This window comes from Plectrocnemia conspersa, unplaced genomic scaffold (assembly GCF_051122295.1).
Source record: "Plectrocnemia conspersa isolate PC_06_02 unplaced genomic scaffold, ASM5112229v1 ptg000011l, whole genome shotgun sequence".
NCBI classification, from domain to species: domain Eukaryota; kingdom Metazoa; phylum Arthropoda; class Insecta; order Trichoptera; family Polycentropodidae; genus Plectrocnemia; species Plectrocnemia conspersa.
In genome coordinates this window covers 14,489,802-14,511,235 of record NW_028277175.1, presented here as the reverse complement: position 1 = coordinate 14,511,235, position 21,434 = coordinate 14,489,802, and the positions used below count along the sequence as shown (strand labels likewise).

General features: G+C 30.2%; 1 protein-coding gene across 5 annotated transcripts in view; it reads left to right on the top strand.

The window, feature by feature from the left end:
* LOC148229611 (uncharacterized) overlaps positions 1-21,434 on the top strand; it is a 160,673-nt gene that overhangs the window by 95,346 nt on the left and 43,893 nt on the right. The window contains exon 3 of one of the 5 annotated variants that reach the window (XM_088198607.1): positions 3,456-3,489. The exons of 3 other annotated variants lie outside the window; for them this stretch is intronic. The gene's annotated coding sequence lies outside the window, so the exon portion shown is untranslated. Of the gene's footprint in view, positions 1-3,455; positions 3,490-4,969; positions 5,308-21,434 lie in introns of those variants that run through there. One more of the 5 variants, XM_088198606.1, reaches the window with a different exon arrangement.

The window sequence follows — 21,434 nt, the reverse complement described above, 5'->3', positions numbered from 1 at the left end:
TATTTACCTATTGAGGTAAAGCTGAATCAAGTGGGAAGCAAAATAACATGACGAATCAAGTTTACTTAAAACCGTTCGTATGTGTATGATTGTGAGCTGTGGACGCGACATTGAGTGGACTTTTATCAGTCGAAGCATCAAAAAATGTCATGAAAATTTATTATTTATATTATAAAGACGCAAGGACATATTCAGTAATATTTTTTGCCGAAAAATATATTTTTAATGTGCTCATTGATGAAAGCCAAATATTCACAGCAAAAATGAGTTCAAGATGTTCTTGCCATACATGTTTTTTAGCATGTGTTTTACTATTGAAAATCTGTGGAAAAATTAGGTAGGACATTCAATTTTATTTTACAAAAAATATGATAATACATACTATTTAGGTTTCTTCACAAAATAATGAAATAGCTCATTTTTGAATAAATTTAACACATTGTCTAAATATCGTCTTAGTACATACTCTAAATAATGATTTAGCTATACTTTTAGAATGAACAAATATATAAAAACATAAAATAATAAATCATTTTGATTCCATACCATTTCACTCATAATCCCCATCATAAATTAATAAATATAAAGAATCAATTATAAAATCAAAGATCAATTTGCAAATTTGTGTATGTTACATTGAATATGTATTATCAGTGAAATTATATTTTCACTATTGTAAGTATAATTTCATTAACTCATACAGTTGAAATATATTAAATAATTGATTACAAGTATCAGTAAAGCTGCATTTGTTCACAAACGGATGATCTGATACGCCTATTTCCACACGATAAGAGATTCACAGAATTGTGACGTCACATCGTTCGACAAAATATTAAAATGATTATAATAAATTAAACCAAACTAAAAAATAACCTAATGAAAGTTCAAAAATTAAACGTTCCAAACTGAATTTCATAGACATTTTAGAGCAGCATAGAATTTCACTAGTGTTAATTATATTTTAGCTAGTAGAAATACATATCTACCAGTGAAAATGTATTCGGATATGTTTTACTGAAACGCCAGTGAAAATATAACTTAGCTATGTTTCGAAATGTAAAAATGTTCTTTTCTTGGTTTCTAATCTTTAGTCGGTAGATTAAACACTTTTGATATTACTGACTTATATTGAAATCTAATATCTATTTGAAATATACGACAAGTCATATTATTACTTCTAATCATAATACAATATAAGTTCATTAACCTTTAGTAATTGGAAGCTTTACGTTGTATTCAATTGTTGACTAATGTAACGATTATGATGTAATTCAGATTGGTCATTCATCATTGTTGAACGATTACTAATTTACTTCAACACGAACGTATTTATTGCTGGTAAACGTATTTTTTTCGGAGAGTTTTTTCCTTATCTCTTATCACAGTCATTGCTTTCGTTTTACGCGTAGAGCTTATTTATAAATGCTTATATTTAGATGGTTTTTATACCTGCTCTGATTGCTTTTATTATAATTATGAACTTTATTGCTCGATTAAAAGTTATTTTTAAAAATACACTACAATCGTAAATAACAATTCCCATTAAATAACACGTAACGAACAGTTGTTTAAAAAATCTAAATATATCCACATCTGTGGCATACTTCCAAAACATTTTATTCAGTATTATTTTAACGTTAATAAATATACTTTTAAAAATAATATGTAGTTAATAATATCAATAAATAAATAAATATATTGTATAGAGTGAGCCTTTATTTTATAAGATGCAATAATAAGAATATGCATTATTATCAATAAAGATATACATATATGTGTGTGTGTATATATATATATATATATATATATATATATATATATATATATATATATATATATATATATATATATATATATATATATATATATATATATATATATATATATATATATATATATATATATATATATATATATATATATATATATATATATATATATATATATATATATATATATATATATATATATGTATATAACCGAATTGTCAATCCTATCAAATATAAAATATAATAACGAGTTTATAATATGAACTGAGAGGTGGCTTTCTTTTTAAGTGAGACAATGTCTCAAAAAGCCCGACATTTTGGCATTGGGCCAAAATTTTCAGAAAATTCGAAACATATATTGTCTCGCCTAATTTGAGCTAATTAATTATATATACGTATGTATGGCATTGTCTGATTTCTTGTTATATAAAATTAAGGTTACACTAGTACGATCAAATTTATATGATATAATATTTTATAAAGCACACAAGAATTGCCAGTGAATAAAAGAGCACTTTATGTTTTACTATGTCTAAAAATAAAGGATAATTATGTTTGCCTACTGAACTTTCTTAAGGTAATAACCAGACAGCGGCAACCAAAATCTTTTGTATTGGGTATGGTAGGGATACAATAAAAGTTCGTTTGATTTCAAAATGTATTCAAAATTATGCTTTTATTTCCAATTAGATTCTGATTTTAATCAGCCAAGGAATTTTCATTGGCTGATCAAAAACCGTTTCTATATGAAGGCTGACGTTCCACATTTATGGTGTTTCAATGTACAGTAGACCCCCCAATAACACGGTAAATTGTGAGCGATCCAAAGGGAGGATATCTCACCATACGCACATGATTCTTACGTACGTATTACAAAAAAATGTATGAGTATTTTCTATTCTCCTAATTACACGCACCCAAATAGCACGTACAAGTAGGGGGGGTTTATTTGAGTGAAATATAAAAATACGAGCCCTTTTTATATTGATTGAAAATAGGTAGTCTACAATTAATTTCAATCTACAAAAAGCTTTGTATTTTGTAGCGCGGATCCTTAACGTCAATATGTATATATTTACATGCTTAGGAACTACTTTAAAATATATGTTTATTTAGGTCATATTTTTGATTGGTCTGTATTATTTATAATATAGTATACACAAATGGCATGTTTTCCACCCGCGATGCTAATAAGCTAACTTCTTTAAAAGATACCATGCTGAGATAATTTCAGTAGATGGACGCTTGCAATTTATTTCAATTCTACTTTTCAATAAAGATTAATGAATCATAGGGAGCTAAAGAATATATAATTCGTTTCGTAGAACATCAGAATACGAGAGCTCCGTCTTTTACTGCTTGAAGCATCTTTGCAACAAAAATGTTTTGTATAACATAATCAGGAAAACTCATTATGAATACCACTGGTATAATAATCTATATAATATAAAGTTACATATGTTATCTAATCTACAATTTTATTGGATACTAGATTATGTTATATTATACTACTATTTTTTTATAGATATAGTGTAGTTTTGATTTTCAGTTGAACCATGAAAAAGAAATTGAGCTTTACACTATATAAAATAATATTATTAATATTTTTATAACGTTTTAGTAGTTATAGTATTTAATTATAGATTGTTGTGTTGTAAGTTAACACTTTGCTTTTATTTTCAGGTGAGGAAATATCAATCTTGTTTGAATTTTCAATGTAAGTAGATTAATTATAATGTTTTATTTATTAATATAACACATTACAGTTGCTCTGGTTAATATTATTGTCCTCAATTTTTGCCACAAAGATATACTAACATACAAATTTTAACTCAATTTTCGTTTCTAGATTTTTTTTTACCCAGGTTCTTTTCCAAAAAATTGAAAAAACATTTAAAAATACTTTGAAAAGCTTTGATACATAATACATTAATTCTATAATTTTAAGCAATCTTTCCATTAGAATACCTCGATTATTTTTATTATTAGGCTCAATTCACATATGCAGGAATATATAATGATGTATGTAAATACATTAAAACATATGTATGTGTCTTCTCGTTTGACTTAAAGTTATGTAAGACTAACAACAAACTATATAGTTAAAAACTAAAGCTTAACTTTAAGTTGAAGTTTTCTCATTTTTGATTTGAGTTATGTGTACCACACCTTAGAAAAGGCTGAACGACGTTCAGAAAAAAATATTGCTTAGAATATATAATATGAAATATTACATCATTTAAATTTCTTCCATTCCTTTGCTTTCAACTTGAATTTTTTAACGTTTGTTGACATACACCAGCCCTTTCAAGTAGCCATACAAAAATAAGTTAGGGGGCGTTAAATCTGGTGAACCAGAAGTCAAAGTGAAATCGAATTTTCTCGAATTTATTCGTTCGGTCGATACTCGGCGTAGCTGCCCTTGGTAATAAATAGTTCAGAAAAACTTTCGTTTGTTCCAACTCGTAAGCGAAGAAGTAGAAAAGGAAGATGCTGTTGAAAGCGAATTCAGTCTATATACACTCTTTATTGTATCCTTTGTTCTGATTCTATTGACAAAGTGCATTCTGATTCGATCAAATAGGCCATAATATTAATTAAATGGCCGCCTCTACTATTTTTGAGTTTAAGTGTGGTGTTTAGCATTTTCCTGCACTTGACCCTCGGTCCAATGCGATAATTTGGGGTGATACAGACCCATATTAATAATATATTAATAACATAGTCTGTAACACCCCGCATTATCGCACTGGCTCGAAGGTCATGTGTAAGAAAACGCGAAGCACCGCCCCTAAATTCAAAAATAGTCTATAGCTGTCACTGGACACATAATTCGGACGCCTGCTATGCACATTCTACCTTCTGGGGGTGGTCCCGACCGTTTTCTCCTGATGATTTGCATTTAGTTTTCATTTTTCTTGGTGTGCTTATTTAGTGTGAGAAATAATGCGTTATCCGAAGATTTTACGGTAATTTTTAAATTAAACAAATTTCTTCGGAATGTCCCGTTCCTCCAATTTCGATCGTCATCCCAGTGTGTCATCAATCGGATCGAAAATCGTCGGCTGCTCAACGCGCGCCATCGGCAAAGTGGGTCAAGGCATGACCAACTAAACTTTGCCGGTTTGCCGTCGACTCTGACGCCCCCACTCTTGCGTCGGTCGCCCCCCACTCTCTCGCTCTCGCTCTCTCGCCTCATTCGGAAAAGGAACGCCGCGGAAGGCGCGCGCTTCTCACTCTTCGAGTCCGCGCAGCAGCGTATTACCCTCGATTCGTGCGAATTAAATTAATCGCGACTGTGTCGAATAAATAAATAAATCTCGGGATTAATTTCCAGTGTTTTTGCAAGTGTCGCGGGTGACGCGAAACAGCTGTTCAGGTGTCCGGGGGTCTGCGCGACCCTGGCCCATATTATACAGTGCTTATCTGTGCCGTTTTGTTTAGTGTTGTGAGTTGTGATGTAATAAAGCGCTCGTGTGCGCTGTACAGTTCGGAATTGGATTCGTCTATAAATATATCTGGATAGATGTCGAAGGTACGTTTTATTTCTGGTGGCTCAAAAGTTTTTGGAAAAATAAAAATGTTTATATATAGCCTTATAATTGTAGTTGTGGGTAAAATAAATTTAAAATTAAAGCTCATCAAAGATACATTTAAATAGGACGTGGGCCGTTGGTTTTTTTAAGTGAGAATTTTTTAAGTTTATGAATGGACTAAAAATATACATAATCCATTTAGAAGTTTTAATTCGAACCGAAGTTAAATATAAACTTCCTTTCTAAGAAATAAACCGTCTCCGTGGAATAATTGTATATTTTTCTATTTCGTAACAATACTGTTTGTGTAAATATAAATAACATTAAATTTCTTAATGCGCAGTCCAAAAAAGTGTAAAATAAAATTAAAAAACACTTTTCACTACAATGATATAATTACTCGATTTATGTATTTTTTAAAAATAATTAACACTTTAGTATTGACATAGCATTTAAAGATGACTCGTATTTTCAAGGTCAGAATTTATATTAAAAGGTTAGAATACATGGGTTAAATATAAGCGGCCAAAACAAATATTAGATGGTTAGAAGTTATATTAATCGGTCGGAATTTAAGAATTATTTTGACAGATGGTCTGAATTATTTTTTTACTCAGTATTTATTAATGTTTATTGATCAGTATTCATAAAGGATAGCCAGTTTTTATATTATATGCTTGCCGCTCTGTTGTTCTTCCCGCTTCGTTTGTCGCCCTACATACAATTAAATAGTTATTCACGGGTATTCAATATTCTGATGTTCGCCCGCACTTAACCTGTCTAAACAGTTTAGGTGCGAGCGAGATATGTTTTAATATATTTCTAAAATAAATAATTTTTTTGCCCACTGATATTTATAAATGTTATAATATTTTTTTTATAATTCACATGATAGTCATATATTTTTGTTCTAACCGTATGCTATTTTTATTTTAATTATTTGTTATTTATTCTGACCTTGAATAATATAATTGTCACCAGACTGTTAACCCGTTGAGTAGTGCGTTAATTTAAACTCATTTATTAATTTGTTAGTGAACACCTGGCAGTGAGGTAATTTTACGTATTATTTATGTTGTATTTTTAATCGTAACGTGTAATTACTTTAATTTATTTTACTACTTTTTTGTATTAGTGTGTTTAAATAATTTATTTTAACACTTTTCTGATATTAAATTTTGTTGATTTATTTTACATATATTATATATATTTTTCGGCTTTTATGGATTTTTTTGAGATCAATTCAGAAGCTCTCAATATTTTTTTATAAACATTTATGTAACATATTTTTTGTTAATTTGTTGGTATTATTTGCTATAAAAATTAAATTTAAAAAAATATGTTTTATTAATTATTTATTTAGTTATATACTATATGTTAATATAAATAAAACTATACTTCAAGAATAATTTAAGTAAATCATATATATCAATTTGACCGCTTCCTTAATAGTTATCGCAAATATGATTTATCATTTTTTGTGGCAATAACTGAAACCACGATGTTTGCAGCGTGGCTCGGAATAGATCTTAGCTCGAATTATTTTTGTAAAACAGCAAACAATTTCTCGCTGCGCAGTCAAATAAAAATCGCAATATTTATTTTACGAAAGTTATTTTTTTCAAATGTTTTTATATTTTTTAAATTTATTTTACTTGTATATTAAAAATTTAGTTTTATTCTTGATTTCTATTTTTGGAAAATTTTATTGTATTTTTGTTGTGTTGTTTTGTAGCTTACTTATTGCGTATTAAAAATATATTCTTTTAGCTGCGTAAATATTTACAGATTTTATTAATTTAAAATCGTGACTTGGATTTTTCAAAGCTTATGTAATCAAATAAAGGGTTATTTTTATTTCATAAAGTTTTTTTTTATGTATAATATATCTTGTTGACATTTAAAAATGGATTAATAGCTCATTTTTCTTGCCGACTAACGTTTGTGGTGTAAATTATTCTGCTTTAGAATATAGAGAATAAAGAGCTTGAAATTGCCAGTGTTAACGTCAAACCAATATGTATTGCGTGTCAATGCTTTTAAGTTCATTGATTTTATATATTGGGGCAACGACTCTAATAATCCATTTTTGAGCGTTGAATGGACTCTTTGTGTTTTGTATGACGTCACTGCGTGTATGTGCTAAAAATATCGCATACAACCAAACATACAGAGTTATTTTTTATGAACACAAATGCAGACGAACAAGGTCATGCAGGAAACTTGATTGTAAGCATGATCTTATCATTTAAGCGGTTATTGAATATAATATTTCATGATTTTGCTTCTTATCGATTTCAAATTTGATTAATTAAAATCAGCGTGGAATGTTACATATCAATATTTTATAATCGATTGCAATTATAATTATGAAAGTCATTAATTCTGATCTTCCAGATAATAAGAAATAAAAAAAAAACATTAAGAGTTTATGTGGGATTCGAACCCAGGTATTTCAAGTGTTAGCCATTGACTTATCGTTTAATTATATTTTTTTTATTACTTTGCCTACAATTAGGAAATTCTTGAGTTGCGATTCGTGGAATTGTATGCCAAGGATTTAATATACTTGATTTCATTCGGAATCAGCTAAATTTCAAGTTAAACTTTAAACATTTGTTAATCGAATTTTTACGTAATTCTACCTAAAATCGCTTCGAGTGGAATCTTTTCCGGCAATACTTTCGCTTTGGTTTCGCTTCGGACGAACGGAAAACACTTTTAGTTCTTTGTGATTTTTCGTCTCAAATTCTCTATAAATCGAGCGAGGCCCTCCGTGCAAATTCTTGTACATAAGAATCGTCTCTGCGTTATTTATTGCCTTTTTACGAAAATTGGGTCGCCGCTTTATCAGAGCGATGGAGCGTGAAAGATTTCGCTCGCTCTCGTGATATAACGTTATATAATACGTTTTATTTATTTATACTCTTAAAAATGAAAGATCAGCCGTCACATGTGTTTATGTACACGTTTCCCCCTAATAAAATAAAAAGTACGTGACACATTTGCCAAAATCTTATATTTGTCATATCTATTTTTGTAAACAAGAACAGAACATCCAATGTTTTTTTTGTACAACGTAAAATTTAAACGTTCGTAGAAATGGCGATGAGTGTACTTTTCATTCGATGATTCACCGACTCGAGTGTGTAAAAATAACGAATCAATTTACGTAAGAAAACGTTATCTGTGTTTTGACATGGCAGTCGTTATAAATGTAAAATATATTTACTATTATAACATTTTTTGGTTTGTTGGAAAATAGTGTCAGTGTAGTAATTTGTAGTGCGATATGAATCATTTGAAATTGTATGAAGTTAACGTCTTTACTATGCTTAGAACCATGTCAATATTAACACTTTTTTTGTCGCATTTTATTTGTAAACATAACATTTTTTATAATGTGGATGCGCGCTTCTGCAACATACGCATGTATCTTGGCATTTGCTTTCTACATTTATAATGACCTAAATATTTCTGCTCTTAAATTCTATTCACTATTTTTTCGACATATGAACGATACGTGTCATATAACTCATATCAGTGAAGTCAGCAAAGCGTGTAACATTACCCATGTTAGCAGCATTGCCTCGTAATTCGATATGTTTTTTTTTGACATACAATTGTTTATTTTTAAGTCAGTGTACAGTGTCGTTGTGCTCAACTCGTATTATAGTCGGTTGCCGCGGGATATGTACCGGTACATGTAAGTACAAAGGGCAATATTTGTTGTTCTGAACATAATTATCTTATCGCCCCTTTCACTTTATTTTTATAACATAAAAATATCTTCTGCGAACATTGTAAAATAAAATAAGTAAAACATATATCTACATTGTTATGCTTATATATGTTTTACTTATTATAATCCTTATTATAATCTTGCGAAAAAATAGCGGCGATTCATAGCTATTTAGCGCATTATAATATGGACTTGGAATGACAAAATGTTCCTTATACATAGTATATTGCATCTTAAGTGTTATATTTGAGAGCAATTAAATGTGATTTTCCGAGCTACCGTAGAAATAATACTTTGTTTGTTTTCTTGCCACACATCGGGTGCAAAACATTGCACCCGATGTGTGGCAAGTTGCGCCAACTTGTTGGAACTACATGTCTTCCATATCAATATCTTTGATTTTATGCCAAAAATAATCGGTTATCATGCACCTATATCGCTCAGCATTGAATGTTTGTGTTAAAAAAAGTAAACCCAATGACGCACCTGACCACAATGTGCACCAAACAGACTTATTTTAGACTGATTTTCCTTGCCCCAAATGCGGCAATTTTGCTTATTAACATAAAATGTGCCTCATCGAGAAGAAGGTCTTCTTTGAAAAATCAGCAGCTCTAACACCCATTCTGGGCTCTAGTTCTTGTGTTATCTGAATTTTATACGGGTGTAGGTGCAAGTCCTAGTGCAAAATGCGCCAAAGGGAGCCATAAATCGACAATTCCGGGTCTTATCGTAACAATATTTTTGGCTAAACGGACGCCACGATGATGCACAAAAATCTCTTCAAATTTGACAATAATCTTCCCGTAAATTTCTATACAGAATTGATATTTTTGTAGAGCAATTAAACAATATTTGAGCGGCGGTTAAGCGATCCATTTTGTAAATGTTTTGTTGCAAACTAACACTGTCACTTTAAGCACGCGTGATTATTGACAGCTATCTGGTGCTGCCAACATAAGAAAATCGAATTGGATCAACCTGTACATTGTCATTATCAAGGTATTTTATGGCCAATTTTGCAAGCGTGCTCTCCGCTGCCGCTCTGTCGTTATTCCCGTTTCGTTCGTCGCTTTGAATACCTTCGCGTTCTACATACAATTAATTTGCTTCGTTGCAGATTCGTTGAGTTATTCATGGTTCAATGTTCTGATCAACGTGATTTAACCTGTTCAACAGTTGAAATGCGAGCGAGATATTTCTTGAATAATTAATTTTTAAACTGTTATAATTTTTTTTAATTCACATGATTATAACCATTTGATATTTATTCTGTCCCTGAATAATATGATTATGAGATAGAACGAGTAACTCGGTTCAATTTCAGTATGCGCGTAGGCGTCCTATGGTTAACACGCATGACGAGCGCTGCATCGTGGTCGCGTGGTCAAGTTATAATAGCACATGCTTATCGGGGACTTCAACAGACTCTTACTGACATCTTTGACTATTTTAGGGCACCAAAAGGGATTAATTATATTTTTGATTGTATATTCTTCTAACAGATATCGTTATTATATTTTTTTTCATATAAAATTAAATAATTAAAAAATAATTAGTGGTACTTGATTTTGTTAAAAAAAATCGTTTCGAATATCTTTTGTATTTTCCTAGATCGGTTTATATAAATGTCACACCATAACGAATTCTTATTTAGAATCGATGGCGACAATTCTAGGATAGTCACAGATGTGGTGTTTCTATTCTAAAGTATAATTTTTATGCCTTATGGCTTTTGCAAAAGGCGACAAAGATTTTGCGTAAATTGAATATTTATAACCGAAAAGTTTTCACTGATATTGTATTGGTGAGTGCCCACACAAACTTTTATAATTATCAGTAGCGTGATTTTAATAATAGGACAATTTAAAAATTGCGATTATTTGGCACATTTTTCGATCGCGCGCAAATTTGCCAGCTGTACGTGACAGCAGCCGCCGTCCGAACGGCATATGAAATTTGCGACAGTGTTGTCGCTTACTCGAAGTCGTAGGTCTCGGCCGACTTCAGTTGTAACTGGTTCGGACAACTTCCAGAGAGTGTAGTGCAGGCATAACCATTTAATTTGTTACCATTCATAATGTGTTTAGTTTTTTAACTGTAATACATATACACAAATACACAAATTGTTCACTTCAGAGGGTCAAATAAAACATAAAGCCAATTATTTATGTGACTAGCTATCGGTACCTCACTATCGTGAGGTACCGATAGCTAGCGAGTGTGCGAATACCGGACCCTCAACTTTTTGGGTTTTAAATATAATTTTTGCTTCGTTCTGATTTTTTAAAATATTTTTTATAATTTAATGGTTCAAATTGGACATTACTATTTAGGAATTTCAATGATAGACAAAATAGTTCAATCTATAAAAAAGTACTTAACATTTTCAATTCATTTGAAAATAGGTATACAACTTGACTAAATATTTCCAGAAGAAAACATTTTATAAAATTTATTAGATTTACAACGTTAGATTTTATCGTTATATTGAAACTTAGATATTTAATGATAAATCTAAATATTGTATATCATTTATGAATAGGTTTAAAACTTGGCTACATAATAATAAATTAAAAATTGTACTATGAAATTTCAATACATCGAAGCTCACGGAACCAATGAATAAATTTTGGTATACTGAAAATTCGTTATATTGAACGTAAGGAAGATGATATATTTTATTTTTAATTATCACATTACTACAACATCGAAATAACCTCTTATAAGGTTGACAAATAGTTTTTTGCCCATTTTTAAGGATACCGTATGAAACAATAAAATTTGTGAAAAAAATGTTTTATAAAAAAAGTTTGAGGGTCAGCGAAACACCTGTAATGTCGCTTTTGAACACATCTGTCACACACCACGTCAAGAACGAACTGAATTTGGAGAAATATTGTGTAAAGTTGCAACGTCATTCTTAAATTCGGATCAAAATATTTCGTTATACTGAGATCAGTCTTCGTTATAATGAAAACATTTTGTATGCAAGTTTTTCGGGGACAAATTAAAGATTCGTTATACTGGGAATTTTGTTATTTCGGTATTCGTTACAAAGAGATTTCGTTGTAATATTTTTTAAAATAGGTTTGTAACTTTACTAAATATTATTAAAACAAAAAATATCAAAATGTTTTCAACATAAAAAATAATATTAAAACGTAACATTTTGTATCATTTAAAAGTAGGTTTACAGTTTAATAAATAATAATAATAATAAATAGCATCGGTTACACATCCGCTCAAAAATATTACTGATATGAAAAAATATTTTGTTACACCTTACTAACGCTACAACACAATCGATCATATATAGTTAGTGCAATGTGAGTGATTATAAGTCATTGATTGTGTTTTAGGGTATTTTATGTGTTTGAGTGCCAGTTTTAACGCTGCATAACACAATTATATCATAAATTTAAATTTTCGTAATAAAAAAGTTTTTTGGTGACATCATAAGTTACTTTATAATTTAAAAAAAATATTTCTATGTTTTATGTGTAAATATAAAAGTCAGTTTTTAATTACATTTACTAATGAGAAAGAAACAATAAACTAAAGATATCAAGCACCTAATCTGTTACTTTAGACCAAAAGTGCGTTTTAAAAATATTAATAATTTTGAAACCTTTGTCTTTTTTGATTAAAAAATATTTTGATTTACATCTTTTTTAAAGTAAATGTTTTTCTGCGCAGCATTATATATTTTAATAATTAATGAGTGTAAAAAGTTTTCACTGTATTTAAAATTAATAATAAACTAATGATATTTAAAATCTATAATAAATTATTAATATTTAAAATCTATAATAAAATAAAAAATATTTTGAATAAATCTTGAAATTTTATTCTAAAACTTTATAATTTAAAAAGTATTTAAATTAGTGTTATACAATTTTGTGTAGTTTACTTTCGAATGCGTCAGTAAGAGGGATTTTTGCAACACTATGTGTTTAGTAGTTGGTTGGTAATGAATAGTACTTATTTTGAAACTTTGCCTCTTTTTGTTGAAAATATTTTTTCAAGCGAAATTTTAAAAATTCTATAAAAACTATTATTTTAAATTGGCAACGTTCGCCAAAATTTAAGTACACATTTTTTTCTGTTAAGAGAAGCTAATAAAAAATTCACATTCTTTATATTATATTTTAAATACCGTATAAACTAAATATATTTAAAAAAATATTTTTTTTAGAATTTGATGATTTTTATACATATATTGATAAGTGTTTTACAATTTAAATCGATAAAATCAATTTCGTAGTTCGTTATCAAACGCGCCGGGGAAATACAGTTACTGGTATTCCCCGAAATTTCTTATATGTGACAGTTCCCTGTCATCTGTCAAGCGCGCGCCGGGATACAGCTCAGTGCGATTAAATAAACAGTGAAATATGTTATAATCACAGCAAAGTTACAATTGAAGATGATTCAAAGTGATTTACCATTGGAATTATAGACTATATCGAAACTAAAAATTATGAGTGTGCCAGTAAGTGTTTGGTTATATAAATACTATATCACGGTTATTCTAACAAAATTACTATTGACTTTCTAGGATCTAATATTAAAAGACAAACAGCAGTGATTTGGCAATTGAAGATATACATGCCAAAGTTAATTACACATATTACAATGGTAGTAATAATGAAAAATCTCACATTAGTGTAAACAAAAAGTTACTTTTTACCCAATATATAGTATCGTTTACAGTCAATTTTCAGAATCAATGAGAGATCTAATAACATTTACGTATGGCAAACAATTAATGTATGACATATTGCGACTATTTTGAAGAAGATGTAGATATGTCAATCTAGGTGTTTAATCCTTTACAATAATTTCCGTTAATTTTGTTCTTCGGTTGTCGTTCAAATTTAATTTATGGATTACATTAGTAGTAATAATGTGTTCAATGCTTACTCTAATTGTTTTTTAATTACTTTTCAGAAGCAATGATGGAACAATTTGATGACCCATATGGCTATAACGTAGAATTGGTATATATAAACAAAGTGAATCTTCTCATGCTGAATTCACTGTCAGCAAGTATTATCTTTTTATAAAGAACATACTACATAAGTTTGATGTAACTGAATATCTTGAATTTGGCTATTCCGAAAGAGGAATGATGGCACAGAACAAAAATTGAACATATTTTGCCACATCGGAATTAAAAATAACCCACTCTTAGATATTTTGGCTATCGATTATTCCAGGTATGCAATCACATATTTATAATCATTGTAAAATGTCGTTTATTAGATAACATCCAAGAAACTACACATTTATAAGCTGTCCGACAGCGCCGATTTGATCGACATTAATTTTCAATCCTCACATACTAAGGATATATTACACGTTCATGTTTAAAACATAACTGGTTAATTTAAAATTCTTAAAATCTAACGTATATGTGTATAAAATCGGAAAGCAATGATAATGTTTATGTGATATTATTATAAAAACTCACTTTTCGGCCTCGGAGCCCGGCGACGGGATTTCAAAATTTGAAGATTTCATTACAAAGATTGTTTTATGATTGTTTATCTAATTTAATCAATGTATTCTTCTTATCCTAAACACATTATGTATATATTTAATTTTCATAGTTATATAACACACCTAGTTAATTTGCAATCCGATTATTTATAAAAGCAAAAACTCACTTTTAGGCCTCGGAGCCCGTCGCCGGGAATTCAAAATTTGAAAATTTCATTACGAAGATTATTTTATGATTGTTTATCTAGTTTAATCAATGTATTCTTCTAATCCTCAACACATTATGTATATATTTCATTTTTATTCAGTCAAATGACGAATTAATGAAAATTATTGTCGCGTAGCAAAATTTTATTATTAAATAATAATTATTTAAAAGTGTTGTCAAGGTACTATCTATTTGAATTTGAATGCTTATTTTTCATTGGTCGACGCTATTTGAATATTTGAATGCTTATTTTTGATTGGTCGAAACAACAGAACGCATTGCCGGCGGCTCGAAAATCAATCGGAACAAATTCAATTTTAATTTTTAATATTATTTATTATTATAATTAAATATATTTCCTTTGTTTACGTGTATTGTTACACACTGTTAATACAAAGCGATACGATTTACAGAGTAGATAATTGAACGGAGAATGTTTCGTTTAAAGTTATGCGCGTCCGGAAGCGACGGCGGAAGCGGATTAGAACAATTATATATAAGATTTGCCTCGTTTGGTGACAAGGGTTTCGTTCTAAGTACAAATCCATTTACGATTTTTCGGCCTCCGACCCAAATCGAATCATGTTGCAATTTAAATTCGAAGACGAGTTATTCCGAGCCCAAGTCAATTCCGGGATTTCTTGCTTCTCATAGCGGGTCATTTGGTTATTCATTGAGGCGTGACCCAGTTCCCGTTACGAAACGGTTCCGATCGAATATTTATCGAGGTCGGTTCGCCGTTTTCGAGCTATGTGTGTGCAGCATAACGACCGCGGCGAAAGTGCACTGACACTACAACTGAGCAGCGTGTCTATTTCATTTGAATCAATTAGACTTCCGCTTGCGCAATGTACTTCTCTCTCTTCGGCAGCACTCTTCTTCTTCTTGTGGCATCAACTTTACGCAGATCGTAAGCACCGTAGTGTTACGGTAGAGAGAGCTGTATGTTCGTCATCGCATGTGATCATGACACTATATATTTTGGAAACAGTATATTTATATTATATTAGCTTCGAGGCAGTGATTATTTAGTAGCGAGTTTTTTTTTGTCTTCGTTTCTTAAAAATAACTATGTGGCGTTTGTTGCTGACCAAATGCTCGATGCCAAGCGAGCAAATTATTGTACTATTTATAGATCAATTATTATTATTCTTCTTTAAATCTTCTAAAAAAACTTTTTTAAACCATGTAATTTTTCGCCTTCCAGTTGGTCATTGATTTATAGTTTTTTTTCTTGAGATAAATTTTTTTTGGTCTTATTGTCTATAATTGAATACGGGAACCGTTCAAACTTTCTCCCAGTGATCACTAAATTATTGTTTTATTAATTTAATAAAGGTGTCCTTGAACTTGAGATTCTACAACAACAAATTAGTGCGTCGAAAAGCAAGAGACGCCATCATGTCTCAGGTTCGCCCGTTCTATTTTAGTTTGCCCGCTCTCAGACCAAGGTAATCGTATCCTTGGATACCTTGGATACTTGAACACTCGTAAATAATATATTACGATTTACCAAATCGCTTCGGGCACGTTCGGTCGACATGCTAAATCAAACGCTGAAAAATCTATTGTTCTTTATCCTTGGACACAAGAGATGTCACCCGAGAGTGAGTATGTAGAAGGTGGATGGATCCCCTCTACATTTACCGCCAATTAGCGATGGTCGCCTAACGACGCTAAACGGCCTCGTTACGGATCGTCACACGATCGAACTTCAAAACGGTTGTTTTTAAATACGTAAGAGCTGTAAGTTGGTTACGATCAGGATTTTTAGCTTTGATTACTAAATCAGGTAAATTATATGTCATGTCACTGAATTCTACCGTTTCGGAATTTCCTATTCCACAAGTACACTTCATGGAGGCAGGTTTATAATTATGTTAATAGATTACTAAATATGTGCTATGCATTATATTGTAACAACACATTACGGTCCGTTAATGCGTTTTCGCGTGATAGCGAAACTTCGCTGAAGTTCCGTTCACGAGTTTTTTTTTGAGATAAATAATGTAACTTACGCTTGTAAAAATATTGTGTGAACATAATTTATCATTCTCGATAGCAATATTACCATTTATAATTATTTTGGTTGTGTGAAAATACCTTACACCTGTATTCGATAATAAAATTTCGATGATATCTTAACAACGAAACCTTATTAGAAAAAAATATAATGATAAAGCTGAATTCAGCGTGAAACATACAAAAACATACATTGTAATTTAATAAAATAAAATAACAGTGTATTATTTTTAACTTTCATGTCAAGTTCAGCAATTGCGACGTTAATTAAAATATAATACTAGAGTCGTTTCCTCAAGGGACGTTTTATTAGGGACGACCCTTTTAACAAAAATAAAAAACTGTATACGGGCGCTTGACCTTTTATTTGTGTTAACAGTTGCGATCCCTATTTTTTGCTTTGAAATATAAATTCAATTAACCCTTTTTGAGTCGGTTTCATGCTCGATTTATACAATAATATGTTTGTACAAATGTATATATACATACATATATATGTTTTTATATTTTCCTAATTTGCGTTTGAGTTTAATTAAAAGAAGACCTATTTTCGTAGTTGAATCAACTCTATTATCTGAATCGCCATTTACCACAAACGTTTGAATTATCCTAGCTTAATTAGGAGATAACAATGAGGTTACGACCTCTTTGTGTATTCATGTCGTATATAAATATTTAAACTACGTATATATACATACATACATGTTAACCTTTCATTTGTGTTTTTTTGCAACAGTAAATATTTGTTTTGCACAAAAGTAGGTTATCAAAATAGCTGGCAGTACGATCGATATGCTTGTTTTTATCTTGTGTCTATTGTTTTTTTTTTGTGTATAATATCAAGTGATTCGTCTGTCGTGAGTCTGTTAAAATTGATATACATTGTATTTAAAGAATAACCTCCTAATATTGACACAATCTCGGATAACAAAGCGTGTTAGTATCGCGCACGAAATAAAAATAGAGCATCGATCGATTCTCTCCTCCAGTATAATGTACTCGCTCAACCTTTTGCGCTCGGTTTATTAAATTTTAAATGCAGGGTTCGTAGCGGTACGAGCTACCCATCTTCGTGAATTATTTAACTGAACATGTGGCGGTTCTCGGCCGATTAGCGCTTACACTGAAATGCATTGGAAACTGACTATTAATAATTTAATGGGAATATTTAATCGTTACAGAATTGCAAAACTACAGCTATTTTTGTCGTGCGAGTCAAAAACTTTCTAATGTTACCTACCATCGTTAAGAACTTTGTTGTGAATTTAGTTGTAATTAAATCCATCCGTTGTCACTGATGAACTCGTACAAAGAAATGAACATGTCTTAACGATTATTTTGAACTATTATTTATGGAACGGATAACGCAAAATCGCGTCTATATCTTATTTATAGCGTTAGAATCAAGAAATAAAATGTCTAATATAATATATTTACATATTCGGTTATGTATTTGGGTATTTATTTATTGTTCTTAAATCGAATCGAATCAAAACAGCGCGTTTTCAAACTTTGTACAAATATGTAATAGATTACATGTATTTATTTATTTACAGTTTAACGACAATTATCTCACGGTTGAATAATTTAAATAAAAACAAACTAAAATATATGTCACTGAGTTACAAACATATATTTCAATCATGATATTTTAGGTACTTTCATGTTATCGGTGATCAAATTAACTCGAAAAAATATTTATTTACATCACTGTTCTGATCAACGCTCACTCGCTGCCGCTCGTTCGCACCTAACCAGGTTTAATTTTAAAACATATTTGCACACAACACCTCATGATTAACTCTCTGTAACGAATCTATTTAAAAAATGTAATTTATAATTTATTAACAAATGAATAAATATTTTTTTAGAATAAATTTTCTCCTCGTTAACAGGAAAGTACCATATTTTATTTTTATGTAATATTATTTTGCTTTGACAGAATAAATGTAGTTTAATTATATTCTTATAATAATAATTATCAAGCACGATAGACCAGTGTTATAATTCAGTGATTAATGCCTGAAAATCTTTCGTTAGAATCTTAAATAAATTCGAGGGTTGTCTAAGAGATTAAAATTAGTGATTATTGTATACATATTTATAAATTCGATCGATTATCGCAGATGAGGTTTTCCTAGATTTTCCTAATTAAAATAAAATCTAGATATGCATTGAAATAATAATAGACACTTCATTTAATATGTCACTTATTTTTAGTCAGGTGGTTCACTTCGTACTAAGTAGTTGATAATTGTGTTGCCTGTTATATTGCTATGAAAGATTAACAATGTAAAATAAATTAAGTATTTTGTAGAAATGTTTACAGCTGTGGCCAATTGAAAGTTGACATGGCGTTTCTTATACGTATTTTGATTATTTCAACTTTGATGCATTTTTTACACGTTTTTGAATCAACAATAGATAATTATAATAGTAAACTTTCGTTTTCCGTTAATACTGTTAAAAAAATACGGGTATTGTAAAATTAGGAAGGTATAATTGCGTAAATTTTGGGAAAGGTGCATTTTTTTCGTCGTCCAAGCAAGTGCATAATGGCGAGCTTTTAACTCAACACGTGCGCGCGACCTTTTTTTGGTTCTATTCATAGAAAGCAATATCAAGGACATTTAAAAATTTGAAGCTTGTAAATAAAACACTTTTATAACACCTTAAAAAAATTATTGTGAAATAATTTCATCCTTATTTTTAATAAATTCTTGTATTCTGCCTGGCATCGATAAATACAGATTTTCAAATATTTTAAGATCTATCTCCTCTTTCCACACTTCCATGATATGTTTTTTCAGCTCGGGTAAATTTTTTGATCGTTTTTTCTTAATTGTTGTTTTATGATTGCATATAAATATTCAATTGGGTTCAGACCGAGACTGTTTCCTGGCCATGTTAATGATGCGTTTCCCGTTAACTTTTTGAATTGTGTAATCTATAGATAGAGGATTAATTTAGTAACTAGAATTGGACTTATTGGCATGGCGCAGAATCGTCATGCAAAATGGATTCTGCAGTATGTCGGGAAAGTTATTCAAGGGTTGGAATAAAGTCGTTTTATACAACCAATTTATATATTTTTGCATTCATAGTGCCCTGGACAAAATTTACAGAGCACACCCTGATCATCACAGGATGAGTGCTTGATGAATCGATTTATGCATAAGGGATAAAATCTTTCGATTTTTTTACGGCGCACAGTCGCTTACCATTTGCTGCAAACAGATTTAATTTAGATTCGTCGGAGAAAGCCACTTTTCTCCAATCTTCGACGGTCCAATGGCGATGAGCTTTTGCCTCCGACGTCCCTATTGCACTCTCTAGAATTCATGTTTCGCGATATTTTTAATACATTTTCGATAGCAGAACCATGAAACCCCACTCTTCGCGCTATCCCTAGAATTAAAACATTTTCTTTGAGATACGCTATTATTTTAGATTTTACTGTGATCGACATTTGTTTATATCTTTCCATGATTTTGGGTTTGTCTTTATTACATAACCGAGGCTTTACAAGTTAAAATATTTTGTAAATTATTACCACAGATCCACTTGATCATAAAAAATACAATATAACAAGTTTTGCGGAAAGAATACATTTTAATAATAGAATTCGTGAAATATTGCCTATGAAACTTTCAATCGGCCACAGCTGTATATCATGTTTTTATACTAAGCTGTTGTTTTTTAGTGTCGATTTTTTATTAAATTATATTGCTTTTCAATTTTATTTTTTTGCTAGTTTTTAATGTTTCTCAAGAATTCACCCATTCCTATGCAGCGGTATAAAAAATGCAGCCGTTGTAAAACAATTAAAAACATCCCTACAAATTTAATTTCTAACAAAAAAGGCTATGATAATTTTCTAAAGAAATTTGTTAATATTTAAGGGAAAGGATTAATTATAAAATGTATGAGCAAAATCTTCAACGACATGGGTGCACAAAATCTACAACGACATGTATTTTTTAAGTAGACATCTTCCTAGGAAATTGCTAATACTTAAACTTTCTTCTATCTATTCTTGATCCTCCATACTTTCAACTTATCATTTTAAAGAAAAATAACACTTGGGTTGTGTTTCAAAATTCCAGATTTTCTTATGTAAAAATATATGTAAAGAAAGATGGAAAAAATATAAAGAAATATATGTTTATTAAATTAAGTATTTAAATGATCCGAATAAATATAAAATGCTAAAATATATAGCAGTTATAATAGTGATATCTGATTATTGTTTTTTATCGACTCAAATCGACCTCTCACAACGCCATATCGACCGTTTTGAAGACTAAATTTAAAATATTTTTTATTTTTTTAATCATGTATTTTTTTAATAACAAAGAGTGAGTAATTTTTCAAGTTAATCGAGTTGACTTTTGTTTCTGGCTAAAATCTTCTTGTGCATTATGATTCTGCGCATCTGATTATTGCAGATTCTGTTATCGGAATATAATAATTTCAAGTACTGTGTGAAGAAATGGACACTTACTACCGTTGACCTTCCGATGAACAATCGCAATAAGCAGTTCGCAGCAATACCAAACATAGCAATTCGCGATGGTAAACGGCCCTGAAGTTCGCTCTTGAAACGCTAATCAGCCGCGCCGTCTGTGCATACATAAATACATACATAT